The 22820-nt window shown below is 44.7% G+C and overlaps 1 protein-coding gene across 2 annotated transcripts in view; it reads left to right on the forward strand.

The window, feature by feature from the left end:
* The first annotated feature begins 659 nt into the window (after window positions 1–659).
* MPP7 (MAGUK p55 scaffold protein 7) overlaps window positions 660–22820 on the forward strand; it is a 249262-nt gene continuing 227101 nt past the window's right edge. For both annotated transcript variants that reach the window (XM_057731577.1, XM_057731578.1), the window contains exon 1: window positions 660–848. The gene's annotated coding sequence lies outside the window, so the exon portion shown is untranslated. The remainder of the gene's footprint in view (window positions 849–22820) is intronic.

Here is a 22820-nt window from a genome sequence, read left to right on the forward strand (position 1 = left end):
TTACCATTCTCTGCACATTACTCATTTCCGATTAAAATTTTTTTTTCTAATTATAAAAGTAATACACGTTCAATACGGAACACAGAAAGGTAATTAAAAAACAAAACAAAACAAAACAGCATAATCTCGCCGGGGTGAAAACATTTCACGCCTTTTCTTTGCAGATGCCAATTTCTCACGCAGCACTTTAACAAATACCCAAGACACCGCTCTAAATGCAAGCGATGTTAAAGTTACTGTTATTCACCAAGTTCATATGCGGAAATCAAAGACTCGGAATAAGGAAGCTCGCTTCTAGCAAAGGAACCTGGGTATCCGGGGTTCCTTCAAAGAGGCAGCTGGTGCATAAAACAGTGGGTTCCGCAGCCACCTGGGAGCCGAGCGGGCAGAGGAGGAGCTTAAGATTGGGTAGGGGGAGGGGACCTACGGGGCTGTCGCCAATCAGGGCTCCGCTTTGTTTTCCCGTAGTGACCAATGAGGGAGCGTTGCTGGCGAGCCTGTCTTCAAATCGGGGACGCCTACCCATATTACAGCCAATCAGCAGGCGCCTCTTACACAGCGTCCGCCGCGCTCTCGCCCCGTGGGCGGAGCGGCCCCGCCCCGCCCCGCCCCTCCGGCCGCGGCCCCGCCCCGCCGCGGGCGGGGGCCCAGGCGGTGACTCGGAGCTGGGGCGCTGTGGGGGGGCCGGGCTCCCGGGCTCGTGCGTCCTGCGCCCGCCGCGGCGGTGCCGAGCCCGCAGGCAGCTGATTGTCCTTCGCGGCGGCCGCGGTCGCAGCCTCCTCGCCTCGGCCCGGGGCTGCTGGCGCCGGAGCGAGCGCGCCTCCCGCGGCCAGGGCCGCCCGGAGCAGGTAAGGGGCGCGGGGCTGCAGCGCCTGTCCGAGCTCCGGGCGCGGGGCGGGCGGCGGGCCGGCTCCCTGGCTCTCCCGCCGGCGGCGGCCGGCGGGTCGGGCCGCGTCTCCCGGAGCCTCGGGGCGCCTCGGCCGGAGCCTGCGGCCGCTGCACCTGGCGGGGCGGGGGGGGCGGGACCCCCGGGAGGCGGCGGGGGCGGGGGCCCTGCAGGTGGAGGGAAAGCGCGGAGTTGAGTCAGTCGGGCTCGCAGGGAAGGGGACCAGCGGATAAGGATTGATAAGCCGAGGGGCTTTTTTTTTTTTTTTTTTTTTTTTTTTAAGCGAGAAAGGTATCTACTTAGGTGGTGTGAGTTACACATTCCTGGAGACGGGCGCTTTGCAGTGCGTTTCCCCACGAACACGGTTTACTTATTATTTCTGATTTGAAAATTCAAAGCAGCTTTTAACGTGAACTTCTGTGGGGCTTTTTCTTCCGTGACCAGTAGACCCAGCGGTGTGACTCACCTTTGTCTGGGCTGCAGTGGGGGCCGAGCGGTGGGGGCGAGGGGAGGAGCGTGGATGGGGATGCCGAGCTGGTGTGGAAGGCTGTGGGGGTGGCACCCGGGTTCTGTCTCTCTTCGTGGGTGGGTGTAGAATTGCGATTCTTTTTCTTAGTTGTTAAACAGCGTTCGGATGATTAAAAAAAAGCCTTTCTAAACACAACCTGGGCTTTAGGTTTTAGGTATGCACCTGCTACCCACGCAGTAACACGTTGCAGACAAGTCCTAGGCAGTTTACTGCGAGTGTTGTGATTGACCTGTAATGAAGCACCTTGAATTGCTGTTACCTTTTCTTTGACGTACTTAATAGTCTTTTCTCGTTCATCGTTTGTTCGCAAGGGAAATGAAGGTCACGAGTTTTAGCAGATAAGGCACAGTGAGGGCTCTTGAAGCCGGTCCTCCCTTCCAGGTGCACTGTCTTTTAATTGAGACGCTCACTGCCTCTGTTAGTATCCTCTCCCTCTCCAGAAGCAGGTAGTGCAGCTCACGGCCATTGTGGAGGTAACATAAACTCAAAGCCCTGGAGATAAAGGGAATTCTGTCAGGTCACTTGACTCCTGCTGTTACGTACCTGTTATGGCTTTAATGCAGGATCCTGTAAGGTTCCCACCATCAAGCAAGCTTCTGCATACCGATTTGATTCCCGTGTACAACAGTCAGGTGGAGGTGGTTATTTCCAAGTAAGATATTCTCTTAGGCTTTTTTTTTTTTCTCGTAGGTTGCTAAGATAGCTTGAATTTCACCAGAAAGGTGGATTTTCACATAGGCAACAAAGTCTAACGGTGCTGTGTGAAAAATCTCCATTTTAAGTTTTAGGAAGTTTTCCACATTAGAAAATCTTTTCTTTGTTTGCATCTCTGGCTTAGCATTGGACTTGAGTAGTGTTTTCTGAATTGAATTGAACTAGTTAATATTCATAAGGCCAACAAAAATGGAGCGTAATGCATTTTGGTTATGATTTTGTTTCAAGAATTTTTTACTATAAAATTACAAGTGTCGAACCTGTAAGAATCATCTCTTCCTTGGTGAGAATAACTCAAGGGAGTCTGGGGGTTAACGGCAAGTAGGTTTAGGTGGGTAGTTCAGAGGGACCCCTTGAATGATGTCAAGCCTTGGGGAACCCTAGGGAGTTGTTAGGCTATGTTAAGATATTTCCATGTCCCTGATGACTAATAAATTTATTACTGAGTGGAACTGTTTAATCATGAAGTAACCCTTTGTTTTCATGGCAGGTGCTCTGCTGGGTGGAACATGTCCATTTCGACATCACTTATTTGTCATGTAAGGCATCCCTTACACAGGCCTTGTCCATCCAGCTTTGATTCTGTTTCCTCATGTATTTGTTTTTGCATTAATGTCTTTATTTAATTTTTACTCCTCCGGTCACATTAAAATTTCCAGCACCCAAGCAGAACATTTCATAAAGAAACCTTTATCATCTGCTAATTTGGGCAGCAAGTGAGATCTCTTCTGATGAGCACCTCTTGCAGTGTGGGAAGTTGAGAAGAGATTTAGGCTGTTTGTAGAGTGTTTGCCTGTATTCTCACCTAGGGTGTGGAGCCCTGCCCTGTGATTTTCATGGTCTCTACCCTTCAGAAAAGATTTAATTATGACATTACACAGCTTCCACTAGATGGTGCGCTGGGTGCTGTTTACTGGAGATTTCAATCAGATTTTTTGTTTTGTTTTGATTATAAGCATTTCCTTGACAAAGATACAAAGGCTGCAGCTGTCATCATTGAAATTTAGACAGCATTGCAATGAGTGATTTAAGTCAGTTTTATTAAATGAGATTATTTGGGAGGACATGGCAGCTTACTTCCAAGTGAGGGAAGTTGTTAGTGATTTTAGAAACAACTTCTGCTAAAAATCTCTCTGGTTCTTGCTGTGGTCAGGAACCTAGAGTAGAGTGTGAATTTATTGGTCCTTATTTATGTACACTTGAACTGGTTTGTTTTTAACGGTTTGTGTTTTGTTTAAATCTTATGTGAACTATGATGAGCTATTTGAACATGGTTTTATGCTTTGCTTTCTTAGATTACTGATTCTTTAAAAGAAGAGGTAGGATAAAGTGGGTATACAGAGCAAGATTATTTGATACTTGCTGTGAACAAATACTAAGTTACCTTTTTTTTTCCAGGCATGTAAAACAGTTTTGTTTGTTTGTTTTTGTTTTAATTCTTGAAAGCTCACTTAATAAATCTTTCTTTTCTTTTAGGAAAGCATGGTTATCAGCTTCACTTAGGAAAGAGCGGGGGTGGGGGGGGGGCTTTCTCCCTTGGATGGTGGGAGCTGTTGGCTTGCTAGTCAAATTGCTTGTCACCGATTGTTACAGCAGAGAAATGAGAAAACACAGCTGCTGCTTTGATAAAATGCCATACTGTTTTAGGTATAGAAATGGCAGTGTTTGTGGAGAATAAGGACTAGTTGGGGTGATTGCGCTTTGTGAGGTGTTTTGAGGAAAACGCTGGACTTTTATTTTTTTATTTATTTTTCTTTTCTGCCTGTGTTGGGTCCTCGTTGCTGTGCGCAGGCTTTTTCTGGTTGTGGTGAGTGGAGGCTACTCTTGGCTGCGGTGCACAGGCTCCTCATGGCAGTGACTTCTCTTGTTGCGGAGCACAGGCTCTAGGTGCGAGGGCTTCAGTAGTTGCGACTCGAGGACTCTAGGTGTGCAGGCTTCAGCAGTTGTGGCACACAAGCTTAGTTGCTCTGCAGCACGTGGGATCTTCCCAGACCAGGGATCGAACCTGTGTCTCCTGTGTTGGCAGGCGGATTCTTAACCACTGCGCCACCAGGGAAGTCCCCAAAACGCAGGACTTTTAGAAGCAGGTGGGAAGGTCTTTAGGGGGTTGGTGTGTGTCTGTATAATTCAGTTCCACTGAACTTTGTGTGGGCAGGAGAGCTTTGGTAATTTGTTTCTTGGAAGCAGCTCTGGTCCTCGGGGGAGTTGATGGTGATTGGGGAGGGGGAAATAAGTAGGTGCTGTTCCTTCTAGGAAGGAAGCTCCTGGCGGGGCTGCCAGCCCTTGGGTGAGTGTGGGTGGGTGGGTGGGTGTAGGCAGCCTGGTGGGTGAAAAAGCTGCCTGAGTGTGGGCCTCGTGGAACACCTGGGCCACATGATCAAGTCAGGAAGCATTCTAAGTCAGGTCCCATGGTCCAGGCTTGAGCTACATGATGCTTCCACCTTCAAATTTATGTAAAATAAGTAGAATCCTGAACTTGGTAAAATTAATGACTTGTGGATGCAAGTGAACAGCTTAAAAGAGTTATTCGGCATATGGTAGGTTCTCAAATTATGGTAGGTGCTTGAATATACTTACTTCTGATACTCTGTCTTCCACTCCCTTCGGAAAAAGGCTTTAGTAGAAATAGGAAACCTTGAATACGCGTGGAGCGGGGTTGCTCAGACTGGGCACTTGATTTAGGGACAGAAGAAGGCACCTGGTCTAAATACTGCTTTGAAAAGAGAAGGTCAGGTAGGGTGCCCTAGGGGGCTGGTCTGGCTAAGGGGAAGGGATAACTTTAGCATTTTTGCTGTAGTGCATATAGTAAAAGCCTCTGATTAGCTTTACTCATGATTAAAAACTTGCTCTTTGCAAGGCAGTGCCTCTGTATGTGTACGTACAGCAATTTGAATCTTGAGAATCGAGTGTTTCTGAGGGTTGTAACTTCTGTTTTTGGCAATTGGAAGTTTGTGGAAATGGTGGTGTAAAAATCTGGAGTGAGCTGAGGATGGAAAGGCTCTTGGCGCTAGGGACCAAGATGGCCAGGCTTTCTGCAGCTGATACTCAAAATGTTTATTTTCCTCTTCCTAATATGGCTCACGATTTAACTTGTGAAGATTCACTTTGGACCTCTGTGCTCTTTCATGTTTGGAATTTAGCTCAGTTTCCAGTACGGCCCATCAGTTGGCTGTTTTTCAGCCGGTCTCATTGGAGTGCAAAGTTTAGGGGGAGGAGGTGCCGTGCTCTGGGCAGTGAGGAAGTGAATTACTATCATCTTGATCTGTTTAGAGTCTTTTAAAATAGGATCAAAACTGCACATTTTGGGATTTTCAAAATGGTAGTCATTTCACCTTTAACATACATACAGTTGAGTATGAAAACTTTAGGCTGTGGTTCTCAAACTTTCCCATGCCTCGGAATCTGCGGGAGGGCTTGTTAAAATTCAGGAAGCTGGTTCATTCCCACAGTTTCTGATTCCTCAGGTCTGGGGATGGGCCCTGAGAGTGTGCGTTGCTCATAAGTTCCAGGGTGATGGTTGGCAATGCTTCTGGTCGGGGGACCACACTTTGAACACCTGACAAGATTCCAGGGGGATATGAATGTGGCAGTTAAGAACCCAGGCTTTGGGGACTTCTCTGGTAGCGCAGTGGTTAAGAATCCGCCTGCCAATGCAGGGGACATGGGTTCCATCCCTGGTCCGGGAAGATCCCACATGCCACAGAGCCACTAAGCCCGTGCGCCACAACTACTGAGCCTGTGTTCCGCAACTACTGAAGCCCGAGTGCCTAGAGCACGGAGCCCATGCTCCGCAACAAGAGAAGCCACCACACTGAGAAGTCTGCGCATCACAATGAAGAGCAGCGCCCGCTGGCCACAACTAGAGAGAGCCCGCGCGCAGCAACGAAGACCCAATGCAGCCAAAAATAAATAAATTTATTAAAAAAAAAAATAGAACCCAGGCTTTGAAGTTTGAAAGATGCAGCTTTGAATCCCTGCTCTGCCACTTATTACTTCATAGACATCAGGCAAGTTTCTTCCCTCTGGTTTTTCATTTCTAAAGTGGAAATAATGTAGTATCATGCTGTTGGGAGTATTACGTGACCTCAAATGTGTGTCAGAACTCGTAGGACAGTGCCTGGAGGGTGGCAGGCCTGCAATAAATGCTGGCATTTAATCATAAAACTCAATTAGTGAATGAAATAAATACGAGGATGAGTGAAAAGTTATCCGCACTCTGGCTGTAGAATTTGTAGAAGCTTTAATATAACTAGAGTACGGATAATTTTTGACTCACCCTTGTAGAATCCGGAATCTTGTAAAGTGGAGCTCTGTTCCTTAAGGACAGAAACTTTTATATTTATCCTCATTTCCCTGCCATGTGCTGTCGGAAAGATATGTGAGTACTCAACTTCTGTTTGATGAATGAAGGAAACATTTGTGGATCCTCGTAATTTTCCAGAAACCTTTTTTAGAGACGTAGAATATTCACATTGGTGGTGTCTTTTTTCCCTCCTAAAAAGCTTGATTTGAACTCTTTGGTCAAAATATATTAGACTCTAGCCATAATTACCAAAGCCCACACTTTATAGAAGAGGAGCCTTACAGGTGGTTCCTGGGCGTTCAGCTGCAGGCAGCACCTGGAAGTCATCTTGGGAGCATCCGCAGTCTCCCCGGAGAATGGTGCCTGAACTTGATGCCTGGGATCCGATAGTTCCGGGAGGTTTTTCCCCAGCTGGCTGGACGCCTGGCTCACTTTCTTCCCTCGGGTCTCTGAGAGCCCTCTTCTCTGTGGGATCCCCTGGATAGTAACCCCCCCGTTCGCATCACTTCCTGTCACAGTCGCCCAATTTATTCCCATTGTAGCAGTTATCACACACTTACCATAATTTTATGTTTCCTCTTTATTGTTTCCTTCACTGGAACGTCAGCTCTGAGGGCAGGACCCTGATCTTCACCGCTTTGTCCCCAGCACAGGCGCAGTGCCTGGTGTACACAGACATGCTGGTTCAGTGAAGGGGTGTGTGATGGGGACCTCTGCACCCCGCCCCCTCCCCGCCCAGATCAGATGTTCAGACCTGAGTTAATGGTCCTCTATCATTACTGGTCCATGCAGAGCCTCTCGTGTTATTTTATTGTTTCCCCCCACCCCACCTCCAGCACCCTGTCTCGGCCACAAAGGTAATTTCCTTGAGTTATCCTCCTGGGTTATTATCTGGGCTGGCTGTGCTCCGTTACACCCTCCATGTTCCCGCTGGCACTGGATAATTTCTGACCTTATAATTTTTTCGAATCTGATGCCACAGATGGAGCAATCTTGGGCACGTATGTTACTGTTCTTATTTGCACTTCTCTGATTACTAGTGCAGTTAAGGGTCTTAGCGGATGCTTATTAGGTGTGTGGGTTTCCCTTTCTGTTTGACTGGCATTGACATATTCTTTGCCTCTTGTTCTGTTAGATTTCTTTATCTTCCCATGTTTCTGTCCTCATTTATCGGAGGTTTTGTTTTGTTTTATTTTTGTATGTTCTAGATGTTAATCTCTTATTGGATTTTAAATGGTGCAAATGTTTTCTGAGTTTTTTTGTCTGTCACGTTTTTTTCTTTGAAATCTTTTATTGAAAAGAATCTTAAATTTTGTTATTTCTCGATTCATATATTTATCCCACCTTCTGGGTTTTGTTTAGGAAGTATTTCTCCATTCTTAGTTAACAAAGGTGGGTTTCTACAGTTTGTCTGTTCCAGTCTCACACTGGTTTTTGTTTTTATTTTCATCGCTGCAACTTGTTTATGTATTTTGGTATGCGGAAGTGTGAATCCCATCTGTGCCTCTTCAAAAATAGTTAAGTTGGTGGTTTTCAACTCTGGCTTTACACTGGAAATGAACTTAAAAAAAACAACAACAAAAAAGCCAACCAAACAACAACAACAAAAAGACATGCCCATTTACCCCAGATCAACTGAATGGTAATCTCTAGGAAGTAGAGCCTAGCAGTTGAACTTTTTAAAAGGGGACTCTGGTGATACCATGTATCAAACATATTTTTAGTTTTTCAGTACAGTGTAATTTTCTCCATCATGGTTTTCCATCATCTTTGTTGGATTAATTCCTAGGTATTTCAGTTTTTATTTCTATGTGAATGACATTTTCATTCTTTGTTTTTGTGTGGAGGGAATCCTATTGACATATATGCCTATATATATTGATATGTCAGTCAGCTAATCTATCTATGTTTAATTTTTTTGTAGGGGGAGCAATCTTTTTTTTTTTTTTTTTTTTATATAGTTGCTTTGGGTCTTTGTTGCTGCTCGGGGGCTTTCTCTAGTTGCGGTGAGTGGGGGCTACTCTCTGCTGTGGTGCACAGGCTTCTCATTGCAGTGGCTTCTCTTGTTGTGGAGCACGGGCTCTAGGCGCCCGGGCTTCAGTAGTTGTGGCACGTGGGCTCAGTATTTGTGGCACGGGGGCTGTAGAGCACAGGCTCAGTAGTTGTGGTGCGTGGGTTTAGCTGCTCTGTGGCATGTGGGATCTTCCCAGACCAGGGATGGAACCCATGTCCCCTGCACTGGCAGGTGGATTCTTAACCACTGCGCCATCAGGGAAGCCCCAGTCTATTGTATTTTAATGGCTAGTTTTTCTTCTGGGTGCTCTGTGAAGATGATGATTTCATCTTTACGTAGTGCCATTTGCCTTTTCCTTCCAGCTCTTACTGCCTTGCTCTTTGTGTGTCCTCATCTCACTGCGTTTGTCTAGAGCTGTGATGACGCGCTGAAGATTAGCAGAGATAGTGACCACTTGATCACTTTAATACCCTAAAGGGAATTCATCCTTAGTTCTGCCTTTAATTGGGAGATTTCATTTTTTAAATTGTATTTGATTTCATTTTTTAAAAAATTGTTGTGACTTCATTGTGGTTTAAAAAACTGGAGAAGTAAGCACTGAATTCCCTTTCTGATCTTGGTAAGGAAAATGATCTAGATGGTATATAGCTATTAACCCTGAAAGGTTACAGTTATCTGTATTGAGGTTTTTAAATTAAAAAAATATGCGAATTATTTTCATCAGGCTTTTCCAAAGTAAGTTGTATATAATGACTCCAATTAGTCGAAAGCCGTCTTGGATTTGGAAAAACAAAGCGGACATTGTTACCCATCTTATACTGTGAGTTTTAAAAACTGTATTCAAGTGTAGGATATACCTAGAAAAATGTGTATACCATGTATCTAGAAATACATAATGTATCTGTCCTCTGTGCGGTTTACTGAAATTTCACAAAGCAAACACACTTGTGTAATCAGCACTTGGGTGAAGGAACACAGCACCGCGGCGCCCCCCCCCCCCCCCACTCATTTCCGAGATCCTGACTTGTAGTGATGTGGAATACTTCTGGATACTTCTGGTGCTGGGTTAGCGGGCTCCTGCTGGGCTCCCAGCTTTTGGTGCTTCATTCCAAGGAGAAATCAACCAGCTCCTTTGAAGAAGCATGCCCTTAATCTAGGCTCCAGTTCTCAAAGCTATAGTTTTCAAACCTTTGGTCACTTCACACTCTTAAAAATTATTAAGGATGTTTTGTCTGTGTGGGTTGTATCTACTGCTATTTACTGGGTTAGAACTTCCAACAGGAAATTTTATTTATAAATTCATTAAAAAATAACCCCATTGGATGTTAACATCAGTAACTTCTTTATGAAAAATAACTTTATTAGAACAATTGAGAAGTGTGACATCGTTTTGCATTTTTGCAGCTCTTTTTAACGTCTGAGTTAGTGAAGACAGCTGCATTTTTGTATCTGTTTCTGTATTCAGTCTGTTGTGATTTGTAATTTGGCTGAAATATATGAAGATAATCCCACTTTACACAGACCTGCTGTTGGAAAAGAGAAGAATATTTTAGTATGCTTTTTAGATAACCATGGCTATTCTCTGACCCTACACTAAAACTCTATAAATGATTGTTCCTTGATGTTTAGCTGCAGACGTAGAAGCTGAACCCAAATCGTAACGGCTTTTCACTCTATTACATTTCAGTCTGTCGGTCTGTCTTGTACTTTGAATCTTTTTACCCACGCATGATTTAGAAAATGTTCATTCATGGAATTATATAAATCTACCTGATATTGGCATGTGTTTTGATAACGATTTGGAAAAAAAAATCCCGTTTGTGAAATCACCAGTAAGCCCATCAGAAGAATCTGTGAGTACTGAGAAAGCTTTCATGCCAGTTCCAGGTGGCAGGTATAATTTTTCCAAAAGCCGAATTTCTGCTTGAAAGCTTGAATTTTATTGTCGGCAGCAAACATTTCAGGTGTTTTCCTGGAAGCCGTGTGGCTCACTGTGTTCAGTTTTGAGAAAGTGTTTACCAAATGCCCAACTTTAAATACTCAGTGTGTCTTCCACTTACTATTCAAGAATAATATTCTCTGGGGAGTAATAAACCTGCTGGTTCAGCTTTCTAATTGAACAACTGGCAGTTTCTTTTCCTTGATGACCACCATTCTGCAGTGGACAGCTCAGGTTCTTATGTGCACTTCCTGTTTTGTCACACACAATATTGAAAAGCCATGTATTCAAGGGTCAAGATTTCACCCAGTTGTTAATTTCCGCTGTTTCCTCAAGGACATTCTTAGGTGAAACTGGCATTCCCCCTGCCCCCCACACTGCGTTCCTCTTGGTGAGGACTGCAGTGACGAGCTGCCCAGTTGGTGCCGCTGCCCTGCTTCGTGCTAAAGTGCCAGCTATTTTACATGCAGTGCCTTGAATGTCATCCATGCAAATGTCAGTGCAGTGAAAGGCACCACCTCTCAGCATTGTTATGCGAATAGTTTTGATGTCATGGTTGTCCTGAAAAGGTTCTTGAGAAACCCCAGGGTTTCCTGGACCCTGAGAGCAAAGAGCTGGCACCTAGCATCTCCTCCAGCGTGGCCGAGGACCAGCCCCTCATTGTAATCTGTCTCCCTGATGGTGCTGAACCATATCCAGCTTCTTCGCTTACTTAGTTCTAAGGTGATCTTCTTAGAAGCAGGGACTTGCTACTTCTTGGCTCCGCTGGGCTGTATTTTTCCCAGTGAGAGACAGTTTAGTAACAGTAGGAAGGCAAATACTTCTGAGATCAGCAACTCCAGACCTGTATGAAGCTGTCCATCCTAACACAGTAAACACATTCATAAACATGCTATTACTTCGTTGATTTTTCTCATCTTTTAAGATGGAGATAATCACAAAGAGACCTGAAAGAAATGTCCTGTGTGTGTATCAAAAAATATTTGCTTAGTAACATCATCATAATTAAGAAGAATTATAACAGGTAGTAACTTGTTGTGATGCTTTCAATTTAATGTGTGGTTTAACCTGTTCTTCTGTTCTTTTATTTCCTGTAAATGGTAATCTGGTCTTGATTTGATTCAGTTTCTGGGTTTTTTTTTTTGTTTTTTGTTTTTTATTTTTGGCTTCATAGGTGGTAGAGTGTACTTGTAGCTGGATTCAGGCAATGTTGGTTATGTTTGTTCGTGATGTTCATGGTCATTGATAATCATTGCCTAGATCCATTATTTTATTAGGGATTTGCAAAATGGTGATATTTGAATTCTATCTTCCTTTTTAATTTATTAGGATATTTTAATACAGAGAAATTATATTATTTGTGATGCAGTTAGTATAGAAAAGGCAGCTTCAATTAAAAAAATGAGTTTTCGGGGCTTCCTAGGTGGTGCAGTGGTTAAGAATCCGCCTGCCAATGTAGGGGACACGGGTTCGATCCCTGCTTCAGGAAGATCCCACATGCCGCGGAGCAACTAAGCTCGTGCGCCACAACTATTGAGCCTGCTCTTTAGAGCCTGTGAGCCACAACTATCGAGCCCTTATGCTGCAACTACTGAAGCCCATGCACCTAGAGCCCACGCTCCACAACAAGAGAAGCCACGGCAGTGAGGAGCCCAAGCACCACAACAAAGAGTAGCCCCCACTCACCGCAACTAAAAGAAAGCCCGTGCACAGCAAAAAAGTCCCAACACAGCCAATAAAATAAATAAATAAATTTAAAAAAATAAAAAATAAATAAAAAAATCAGTTTTCAGCACTGTGAGATTGTAAAACAAGTATGTTCAGGATGAAGACATTGATCCATCATTTTTCTTTGAAACACCAAGTGAAATTGCACTGGTTTGTAGAAGTGAGTAAACCCAAAGGAAACTATTAATAGAAAAGTCCTTTTGTTGTATTCTTAAAGTAACTTAACACATTTGAAATAAGAAAACAATGGTAGACACATCTTGGTGCTATTAAAGGAATTGGAATTATTTTGAGTTAAATCAGGATTTTCTTGCCTCTAGAATAATGTGTTTATTGCATGTAATTATCCTTTTATGTATCTTACATTGTGTTCTGAGCACAGATTTGAAAGTGTATAAGGCATCTTGCCTTGAAGGTGCTGATAGTGCAATAAAATAGGTGAAAAGTTGACCTTTTATATAGATCTGTCACTGGCATTCTGTGGGTTTTATTTATTAAAGTATTTCCCCCTCTTAAAAATTTATGATGTTGAGGATGGATGATAGAAAATAAAGTTTTCTTTGGAAAAAACAAAAGCAGTAGGTGAAACTGATTATTTGAGGAGCAAGCTAAATGGAAATAGAGTATCTGTTGGATTTGGGTGAGAGAAAAAGGAGAGGCAGATGCCTCCAGCCCTGAACTGCAGACTTTCACCCTGATTCCTGCTGGTGTCAACTGGCACTTGGAGCAGGTCCTTCTGCTTCAGGTCGGGCTGGTTTTCAGCTGCTCCTCCCTTGCCACATTCCTTCTCATAATTTGCCTGATTGCTGAATGCATGATACTTAGTACCTAGATGACAAAAGATTGTGCCAATATTTGTGTACCTTTTTGAAATCCCTCCTGGGAACTGATCAATACCCTCTTCTTGTACCCTTCCTCTCCTGTGTATTTCAGGTTGGTTTCCTCAGGAAAGTGCTTTATTTCATTACTGATGCACACAGTTTCAGCACTAAGATTTGTTAACTTGTTTTCAGTTAACATTTGTTTCAGTGTCTTACACTTTGTAAATGACAACTAAAGTGATTTTTTTTTTAAGTGATTTTTGAATTGGCTTCTGGGGTTCTCCCTGTTTTTTATCTCCAGAGAACTCTAGAACTGGGTAATTAACTGTACTCTTGCATATGGAGCCTAAAATATCCCTCAGGGAAGATTGTGACTGGTATGGCAGGACTGCTTATCAGAATAGACATTTTTCCTGTCTGAGAATAATATGGACTTAATAAAAGCTCTGGAACACTTTAACAGACTGGGACAGGCTTCGAGTTCTAAATAGTAGCTGCTGTTTACAATCTCTTTCTATAAGCCAGGCACTGTGCTAAGCTAGCTCTCCTTAGATATTTATGCTTAATTCTTCCAGCAGCCCTTGGAGTTCTTGTCATTTTTATTTTACAAATGGAAAAAAACCAAGTCATGGAGAAGTTAAATAGTTTGCCCTGAGTCATATGACCAGGAAGTGGTAAAGTTTGGATTCAAACTCAGGTCACCTGTTCTCCTAAACATCAGAGACCAGACAGTGTGAGACTGTCATATGATTTGAACTCACATGGAAATTTTCTCTCTTTTATACATCTTCAGTCTTTCTTTCTGTGGCTCCTTATCTTAATCTGGACAAGCACAAGTCTAATCGACTTTGGCCAGTGCTCTAAAATTTTCCACCAAAGCACACCCCTCAATGACAAAAGTTTGCCCAGGAGAAGTCCCTGAGGGCTCTTCAAAGAGTAGCCCATCGAAAGCTTAAAATTGTTCTGAAGTTTGTGTTTGATCTGAGAGATTAAACATCACCTGCCATTGAGGAAAACAGACACTCCTTTCATCCTCCACAAGAGACCTCAGTTTGAGAAGCATGTCTGTGGGACTTTGCAGTGATGTCCTGGTCAAGTGTGGGGTCTGGATATTCACCCTGTTGGTGTAGTGGGGGTCAGATGGGAAGGAGGGCCCTGACGCCGTACAGGTGACAGTGAGGGGGTGACAAGGGCGCTGTGGCAGGGGTGGGCTGGATGCGGATTTGGGCAGAATGATGGAATGGATGTGTTGGCTGGATTGGGGAGCTTAGTTCTCCTGCTTCTCAGACAGTGTCATTGCTTCTCCGTTTCTGCCACTGGCTTTTCTTCTTGCTCCTGTCCCTCAATTGCGGGGGCGGCTTCAGTCCTCCGCCCATCTTCAGGCCCCCTCCCCACAGCGTGGCTTTGCCGTCCTTTCTGTGAGCAACTCTAAACTGCGTGGTTCCAGCAGGATGGGGGGTCCACCAAGCCCACCTGAGCCTCATTTGCGGGAGCAGGTTTGCAGTCACTTTGTGGCATCGCCTGGAGGTTTGAATGTCTCAGAGGTAGCACTGATGTCAGCTGCTCTTCCCTCTAAAACCAACTGGGACATTTTTAGGCCTCTGTGAATGGGTGGGCAGAGAACATTTGCATGTCCTCTGTAGGTTCCTCTCAGATTCCTGTTGAATCAGCCAAGGGGGCAGGCAGCACGAGGTGGGAGATTCCTTTCTGTGGCCCGAGGTTCCCAGTGAAGCACGCTGCTGCCTGCGAGAACATCCGGGCTTACATCACGTTTCCAGTAGGTCTACAGGAACGATCTGAGTACCTCCTTTTATGGGAACGTGCATAAACAGTAGGTTTTCCGAGTTTTTCAGCTGAACTTGGTTTCATCGAGGCCGAAGTTTCCTCGTGAGGTGGCCAGGCTGATGTTTTGGCTGGCAATTCCACCTCCAGGCTCCGGTCTTGAGTCTGTTTCTCCAAGCCACTTCCTAGTTTAAGTGATATTTACTGCCCTGGTCACCGAAAACCTTAAGCCCGTATGTCTTAATGGTTAAGGATGTAGACTGTAAAACAAAAACATTTTTTTTTGCAAATCACTTGATTGAGGTATGATTGACATACAAAAAGCTGAATGTACTTAATGTCTGCAATTTAATGAGTTTCAAGATACGTGTACATCTGGGAACCCATCAGTACACTCTGTGCCGCGCACCTGCTCGTCATCTCCAAAAGTGTCTTCCTGCCCTCTGTGTTATTATTTTGTGGTAAGAATACTTGGCATGAGATCTACCCTCTGAGCAGATTGTTAAGAGTACTGCGTGGTGCTGTACCTGTAGGCGCTGTGCTGTGCGGCAGACCTCTGGGACTCACTCATCTCCTGTAGCTGAAACTTCGTACCCTTTGTCTGGTGCCTCCCCGCATCCCCCTCCCCCCAGCTCTGGAGGCCACCGCTCCACTCTGTGCGTCCCTGAGTTTGGCTGTTTAGATTCATCATAGAAGCAGTGCCGTGCAGCACCTCTGCGTGTGACGGGCCTGTTTCACATACCGTAATATCCTCTAGGTTCATCCACATCGTCCCAGATGGCAAGATTTCCTTCTTCTTCTTTAAGCCTGAATAATATCCTGAACATTTTTGGATTCAAATTCTGGCCCTGCTCATTGCTGGTCTTGTGAACAAAGGCACGTTATTTCCTCTGTCTGAGCCTCTGTTTCCTTACCTGAAGCTGGCTGGCAGCACTGCCTGCCTTGACCGAGGGTGTTGAAAGGCCTTGGTGTCGCGTCTGGCGCTGATCAAGGGTCTGTAAGTGGCTGTTGCTGTTCATGATTAATTACCAGTGTTGCTAGAGCCCCTACAAGGCTGGTGCCCGTCTCTGCTCTCTAGTCAGTGAGCAGATGCTGTCGTGTCTTCCTTGCCGGTGTCTCATGGCGCCGCTGCTGCCCCCGCCTCGGAGCGCACGTCTGTCTGGTCCCTCGTCCAGGTGGCTGTGACGGCTCGTCCCCATCCTTCACGATCGCTCCGCGTTCTGTGTGGCGGTGCAGACGTGATCTGTCTTCCATTCTTTGGCTCTCCCACACTGGGACTTCCAAAGCCTGTCGTGTTTAGGCCCACACATTATTCTTCCTCACCCGCCCCCTACATGGATCACATGTAGGACCGTGTTCTGGGATGTGCATCCTCTTCCGTGTTGTCTGAGCCCGGATCGCTGCACAGGCACGTGCCCACCGTCTGTCACGGACAGTTTTGACCTTGTTGTGTGCAGGGCTCCCGGGTCAGAGATGCTCAGGCCTTGGTCCTCACACCCCCTCTTGCCTGGGCCTGGCCTGCGTTTAGACATCCAGAGTCTAAGAAGTTTCATTACTCTGTTGCTGTTATTAAACTCGAGTCCAGAGCACTAGAAATCGCATCTGTCTCCTTTATGCCTAAACCCTGTTAAAAGGAATTTTGTTCCCGGAGATGTGAACTACAGCATCACTGTATTGCTTGTTTATGTCTGACTCTTCCGAAAACTCAGAAGTGGGTGCACCGTAGTGTTTCCTTTTGATGTGTCTTTGTCCTCTTAGTTTAAGGGATCTTGGCAGTTGCTAAAATGAATCTCTTGTTGGTTAAAAAAAAAAAAGCGGGGGGGAATACAAGATGTAGGAGCTTGTGTGTTCCTTGTTCTCTGGAATCCGTGCTGACCTGGGCGCAGCTGTGCCAGGCCCCCTGTTGTGTTCCGGACGCAGTGGGGAAGCTGGGACTCCTAGGCCTTTGTCCATTCTGGTGGACTGACCTACGTCGTGTGTTCTTCTCACCTCAGCGCCCAGACTTATCCTATGTCATGATAATCCCGTGGGATCATTTAGCTACAGATTTGAAGATTTGAATTTCCTAAGACGCCGAGAGGAGGCTGTGTGAATAGACATGTCCTTGGGAGTGAGGATTTGCCCTTATTCTTATACCGCTGCTGCCCGTCTGGTCTGGGTTAGGGGATGGTTGAGTGAATGCACGAGTTTCTTCCAGAACTTGCTGTGCATCTCCGTAGTGAGCAAACGAGGAGCCCGGAACACTGCTCTGGAGGTTCGTCTCTGGGAGGAAAGGAGCCCCAGTGCTGCTGGGCCTCTCCGTGGGGGCGGGCCTTCGAGGAGGGAGTAGGACAGGGGATGCGGATGGGGTGGGGGTGGGAGGGAGGGCAGGGGATTTATTCAGACTCTTCTCTAGCAGCTTCTTCCTTCTGGAATCTTCCTCTCAGCTGCCCTACGCGACACGGAGGCCAGTGTTCTTTCCTAGTTGTCGCCACTGAGGACTTACCCATAATTAAGGCCCACTCCATAGAGGAATTTTAGGGCATCAAGCCTGAGTTCAGATCTGCTAATTATGTCCTTGTGTTTCAAGAAATCAGTCCAAAATAGAAGTGAGAAGTGAGTGCAGCAGGAATCATTCAGGCAAGATGGGTCAGATGTGCTCTGCATGGTATTTTATTCAGGTGAGAGGTTTGGATCCTCTTTTTTTTTTTTTTTTTTTTTTAATTTTAATAATTTGGGTAAATTTTCAGAAATATTGAATGGCAAAAAGGCCAAAGTAAATACCATATGACCGTCACCCTAGATTAACAGATGTTAACATTTTGGCATATTTGTTTCAGACTTTTTTTTTTTTTAATGAAAGGAAGGAAACATTGCAGATAAAGTTGAAGCATAATTTGTTGCCCTTCCCCGTTCTCTTGCCTTTTCTTCCCCAGAAGCAGTTGCTAATATGAATTTGTATCCTTCCATCTTTTTCTAAATGTTCTTTTACATATGGATGTTTCTGTAATTTTAAGGGCACGTGCGGTGTTTCAGTGATCATTAGCAGAAGCGATATACTGCGTGTTTCGTTCTGTTGCTCTTAAAAAATCGTCTGTTTTGATAGTAGCTAGGCATGGAGATGCAGAGATCAGATGACATTTTCAATTGTAATTTTTTATACTGTCTGAAGATGTCTTCTTTTTGTACCTGGTTGCTAATGGAAACCCATCATTGGTTCCCTGACATTTAATAGAAATCCTTATTTGTTTGTAATGCCTTAAATTGATGAGAATTTTAGAAATTGCTACCATTAGTAAGTTGGAAGCCTAATTTGTGGCTGAAATTTCCACATGTACTTCAGCAGACAGTCTCAATATTTTGTGTTTCAAAAAGATGCTGCAAAGATATTGCAAAGGGTGTGGAATCGTTTCCAGGGAACGAGTGGGTGGCTGGGAGTTTTTGTCTTGAGCTGACACACGTAGAAGTGCTGTTGCTAGGGCCACTTAGGGAAGGTGGAATTGTGTGGGAAAGTGTGTTATTAAACGTTTTTTCCCTTTTTTACTTTTGGCTAACAGTTGTTAGTTTTTTTTTTTAACATATTAGAACAATGTCTCCTCTGGTTTAAGAAATGTACCTAAATATAACATTCGTACTTACAATACAAATCTCTCCTGTTCTCAGCAGGCTCTGACATCATTGGCCCCACTGTCCGGTGGACGTTGCCCGTGGGTTGCTCATCTCGATCTCATGCAAAGACCTAAAGTGGAAGAACAGGTCCACTTTTAAACGTACCCAGTTCCTGTTTGTGACACCACTGTCCTTCTCATATCTAAGATTAGGAACTGTAGGGTCATCTTTGAATTCCAGTGTCTCTTTATTTTTCACTTTTAGATATGCTTTCCCGCCTTGACATTCTACTGCACTAATGTCTTGTGTTCTAATGGCATTGCTTGTCATTCTGGTCTAAGTCTGCTCGCCTCTGACCTAGCTCACTGTGGCTGCTGCTTTGCTGAATATGCAGGCTTCGGTGTCCCCTGTACCGTTATCAGATTTAAAAACATTGCTCACGTTACACTGTTTTCAAAGAGGACTTTTCCCCCATGGACCCTTAAGGGCTCTGAAGTTGCAATAATCAAGCCCCAGTTCTACCATTTACCAACTGTATAAGCTTGAATATGTTGTAAATATTCCAAGACTCAGTTTCCTCATGGGTAAACTGAGGCAGTAATAATAGGGTTTAGGTTATAGGACTGTCAAGAGCTTGAAGTACGGTCCAGTGTTCTGGCTGTTATTCTTGATCAGGTCAAGTTTTTATCCCTTTACCCAGATTTCATTGTTTTTCATGTTGTGCTATTCTCTAAGTATTCAGCTTTAACCTTTTAAAACTATAAACTTATGTAATCAGTTCAGTCTCGTTGACGTTTTATCCCCTTTCCTTCCAATCAGACCTTTGCATGTGTGTAAACCTGGGCTCCTGTAAATACATACGCCTGCATGATGGGGTGCCTCAGAGTTTTCCACCTGTAGTGTCATTTTTTTGTGTGTATTATCTGTCCATCCTTTAGTAATCCAACTCAAAGACCCTCTTTTCTGTCCCCCCTGCTTTTTTTCAGCACTAACTTACAGCAATGGATTATTTTGTTTATGTTTATATAATAATTTGTTAGTTTAGTACCTTTGTGTAGAAGCTATTTCCTTACCTCAGTTGTAAGTCCCTTCTGGGCTGAGCCCCTATTTGGAACCACTCTTGTAGCAGGATGCTAAGTACTAATAACATCTTGACAGAGCTTGCTACTTGGTAACATTCATGCTCTGGGTGAATCCTGACAGTCTTTTTGGCCAGAACTACTTCACCCATGGACTCAGTACGAGCTGGTGCTGCAGGAGTCCAGCGGGGTGTAAGAACGACAGGGTTTCTGCTTGTCTGAAGGGAAGGCTGCCACGGAACAAGAGCTGGGAGGAAAGTGTGCTCAGTTGGGTATGGGAGGCACAGGTCGTATCTGGAGCAGAGGAAGCAGAACTAGTCCAGGGCTCACCCTGAGGAAGTGGTGGTTAAACAGAACCTGAGCCTGGCAGACAGCGGGGGGCCTGAAACAGTGTTTCAGGCACAGGGAATAGTGTTCGTGGGAACTGGGAGGTGAGACAGTGCTTGTCGTGGTGTAGAATGGAAGTATTTAAAACTGGAGCTCTGCTTTTGTTTTGTTTTTTTTTAATTGAAGTATAATTGCTTTACAATCTTGTGTTAATTTCTGGTGTACCGCAAAGTGATCCAGTTATATATATACACACACACACACACACATTCTTTTTCATATTCTTTTCCATTATGGTTTATCATAGGATATTGAATATAGTTCCCTGTGCGATACAGTAGGACCTTGTTATTTATCCAAGACTGGAACTCTGAACGTGAAGGGAAATGCGGTCCCAGGTGAGCTGGTGAGGTAGGGAGGAGGGGTTACATTGTCCAAGGTCTCCTCTAGGCCATATTCCAGATTTTTAGATTAGATTCTAAGAGCAAGTTTTCAGGTAGAAAGTAAGCTAATAAATTTTTGAGATAGATGTATGTGCACACCCACACACACTTTTTTATTTAACAGTTGCCTTTAGTTGTATAGCCAGTGCATTGGAGGAAGGCAGCAGTAGGTCCACAGCGAGGCCAATTGGGAGGCTGGTGAGATGGAGAGAAGAGTGGCGCGGAGGGGTGTGTTGGTGGCCGAACAGGTGGCGGCAGGGGCCTGATTGCAGGAAGAGGACAGGAGCGATTGGATGTAAGAGGGCAGGGAGAGTGTGACACAGGCATCTGGGTGGATTGAGGGTGTGTGTGGGGCAGGTTTGGGAAGTAGCGGGACGATGTTCATTTTTAAACCTGTTGGGCCTGAGGCGTGTCTGCGCATGAAGTGAGGGTGGCTCTTGGTCACGTTGGGTCTTGGGCAGGGAGGTGGGGGGGGGGTGAGAGAACTAGAGATTCCGCTCACAGGTGACAGTTGCAACCAAACTTGCCATTCTTTAGAGCAGCATTTTCAGATTCAACAATACCTTTTAGGTATGGAACAAAATGATTCTAGCTGACTGTATCCCAAAGGTTTGTTGAGCACCTGTTATTTAAAAGGCACAGGGGGACTCGAGGGGGGGGGAGTCGGGGAGGGGAGGGAATGCGGGGATATGTGTATAAAAAACAGATGATTGAACCTGGTGTACCCCCCCCCCCAAAAAAAATAAATAAATAAAAGGCACGTTAGGCTCTGGGCAGGTGCAAAGAGGAATATTATCTCGTTTCCCTCCTGGGAGCTTAACATCTAAGGATAAACTACCCCAAAATTGAACAAAGCAGAATGAAACAGGGTTAGAAAGGCAAATAATGAGGGTAACTATGTTTGCTGATTATTTACAGTGTAGGATTTAAAGGCACACAGAAAATTAGGAGGGCGTGGTGAGGAAGGTAGTTGATTTTTACAGGAAGTTAGGTTTCTTTCCCTTTTGGGAGCAGGGAGGAGGTTGTCCAGGCAGCCCCTGACAGGCTCTGTGTCCGGGCAGTGACACTGGAGTCTGTGTGGTGTGGGCCGCACGTGAGCGTTGGATGCGTGGCTGTTTGTTCTGTAAATAGGTTTTATTAGTGGTCGTAAGAGCCAGAGTTCTAGTCTATTAAAAGGCCATTAGAAATTGGCAAATTTTATGAAACTGTATTATCTTGTTTCCATAGTGTTAATGTTGTGTGAGATACTTTTGATTGTTGAAAAATATGGGTGAGAGTTTAGGGAGCCTTAGTGACTATAAATGTAGTACCTTCTAATCAATGTTCTGAGATCTATATCCCTATATAGCTTTGATTATTTGTACAGGGTTGCAAATAAAAATCTGTTAGGTCCAGCAAACGCAGAACTTCACGCTGTTACTGTAAAGAATGACTGTGTTCTGGTGGAGAGGAACTGGTTGTTTGCATTTTGTGATCGCCATCTCGGTGCCATTTGTCTTAAAGTAGACAGAAGGCTCTTAGACCCTGCTTCCATAGGCTCTTAATGCTGGTCCCTTAAGCGTTAAGGTGGGCGTGGGTGAGTGAATTGAAGTGAGGGTGGGCAGGTTTGGGTTTTCGTATCTCATTGAGTTTACTCTTCCCCTACTGTGCTAAGAGGTCATCTGAGAAATCTCAACAAATATGTTGAACTGAATGCTTTTATTCTTTCTTAGACTGTGGTCTTTGTGTGGGTAGAATTCTTTTGTGATTGTACCAAATGATACAGGAAAGACTTCTGGTTAATGTAGGTGCACTGACTTGCCAGTCTCTTTCAGGCTGCTCCAGGTAACATGTCGAACCATTTATACCAGGTGGTTTTGTTCATAAAATGACATTGTAGGTTGTTTCACTAGGTTGATGATGAAATCATTATTTTCCAGAGGAGGCAGTAAGAGGCAGTAAGATTTGATGAGTAGTGTACGTACAGAACACCTGAGCCCGCTGCAGCATCTCCAGGCATCTGTGTCTGGACAGCCTTTCGCCTTCCAGTTCTCTTTCTTTCTTTTCTTTTTAAAAAATCTCTTTTTTTGTGTTTTTAAAAGTAAAAGTATATACGACATTAAAATCCAAGCACATCTTTATGAAAATGGCAGTTAGTGAGAAGACGAAATCTAGTTCAGGGAGGCCTTTAGATCAGGGGTCCCCAACCCCCTGGCCATGAACCGGTACGGGTCCGTGCCCTGTTAGGAACCGGGCAGCGTGGCAGGAGGTGTGCGGTCACTCCCCATCGTTGGCATCACTGCCTGAGCTCCGCCTCCTGTCAGATCAGCGACTGCATTAGATTCTCATAGGAGCGTGAACCCTATTGTGAACTGAGCTCGCGAGGGATGTAGGTTGCACGCTCCTTATGAGCATCTAATGCCTGATGATCTGGGGTGGAGCTGAGACGGTGATGCTAGCCCTGGGGAGCGGCTGCAAATACAGATGACCAGCAGAGAGGTCTGACTGCACAGAGACCATAATAAATCAGTTGCTTGCAGACTCATATCAAAACCCTATCAGTGAGGGGCAAGTGAAAACAAGCTCAGGGCTCCCGCTGATTCTGCATTATGGTGAGTTGTGTAATTATTTCATTATATATTACAATGTAATAATAATAGAAATAAAGTGCGCAATAAATGTAAGGCG

Source organism: Hippopotamus amphibius, chromosome 4 (assembly GCF_030028045.1).
Source record: "Hippopotamus amphibius kiboko isolate mHipAmp2 chromosome 4, mHipAmp2.hap2, whole genome shotgun sequence".
Taxonomy (NCBI): domain Eukaryota; kingdom Metazoa; phylum Chordata; class Mammalia; order Artiodactyla; family Hippopotamidae; genus Hippopotamus; species Hippopotamus amphibius.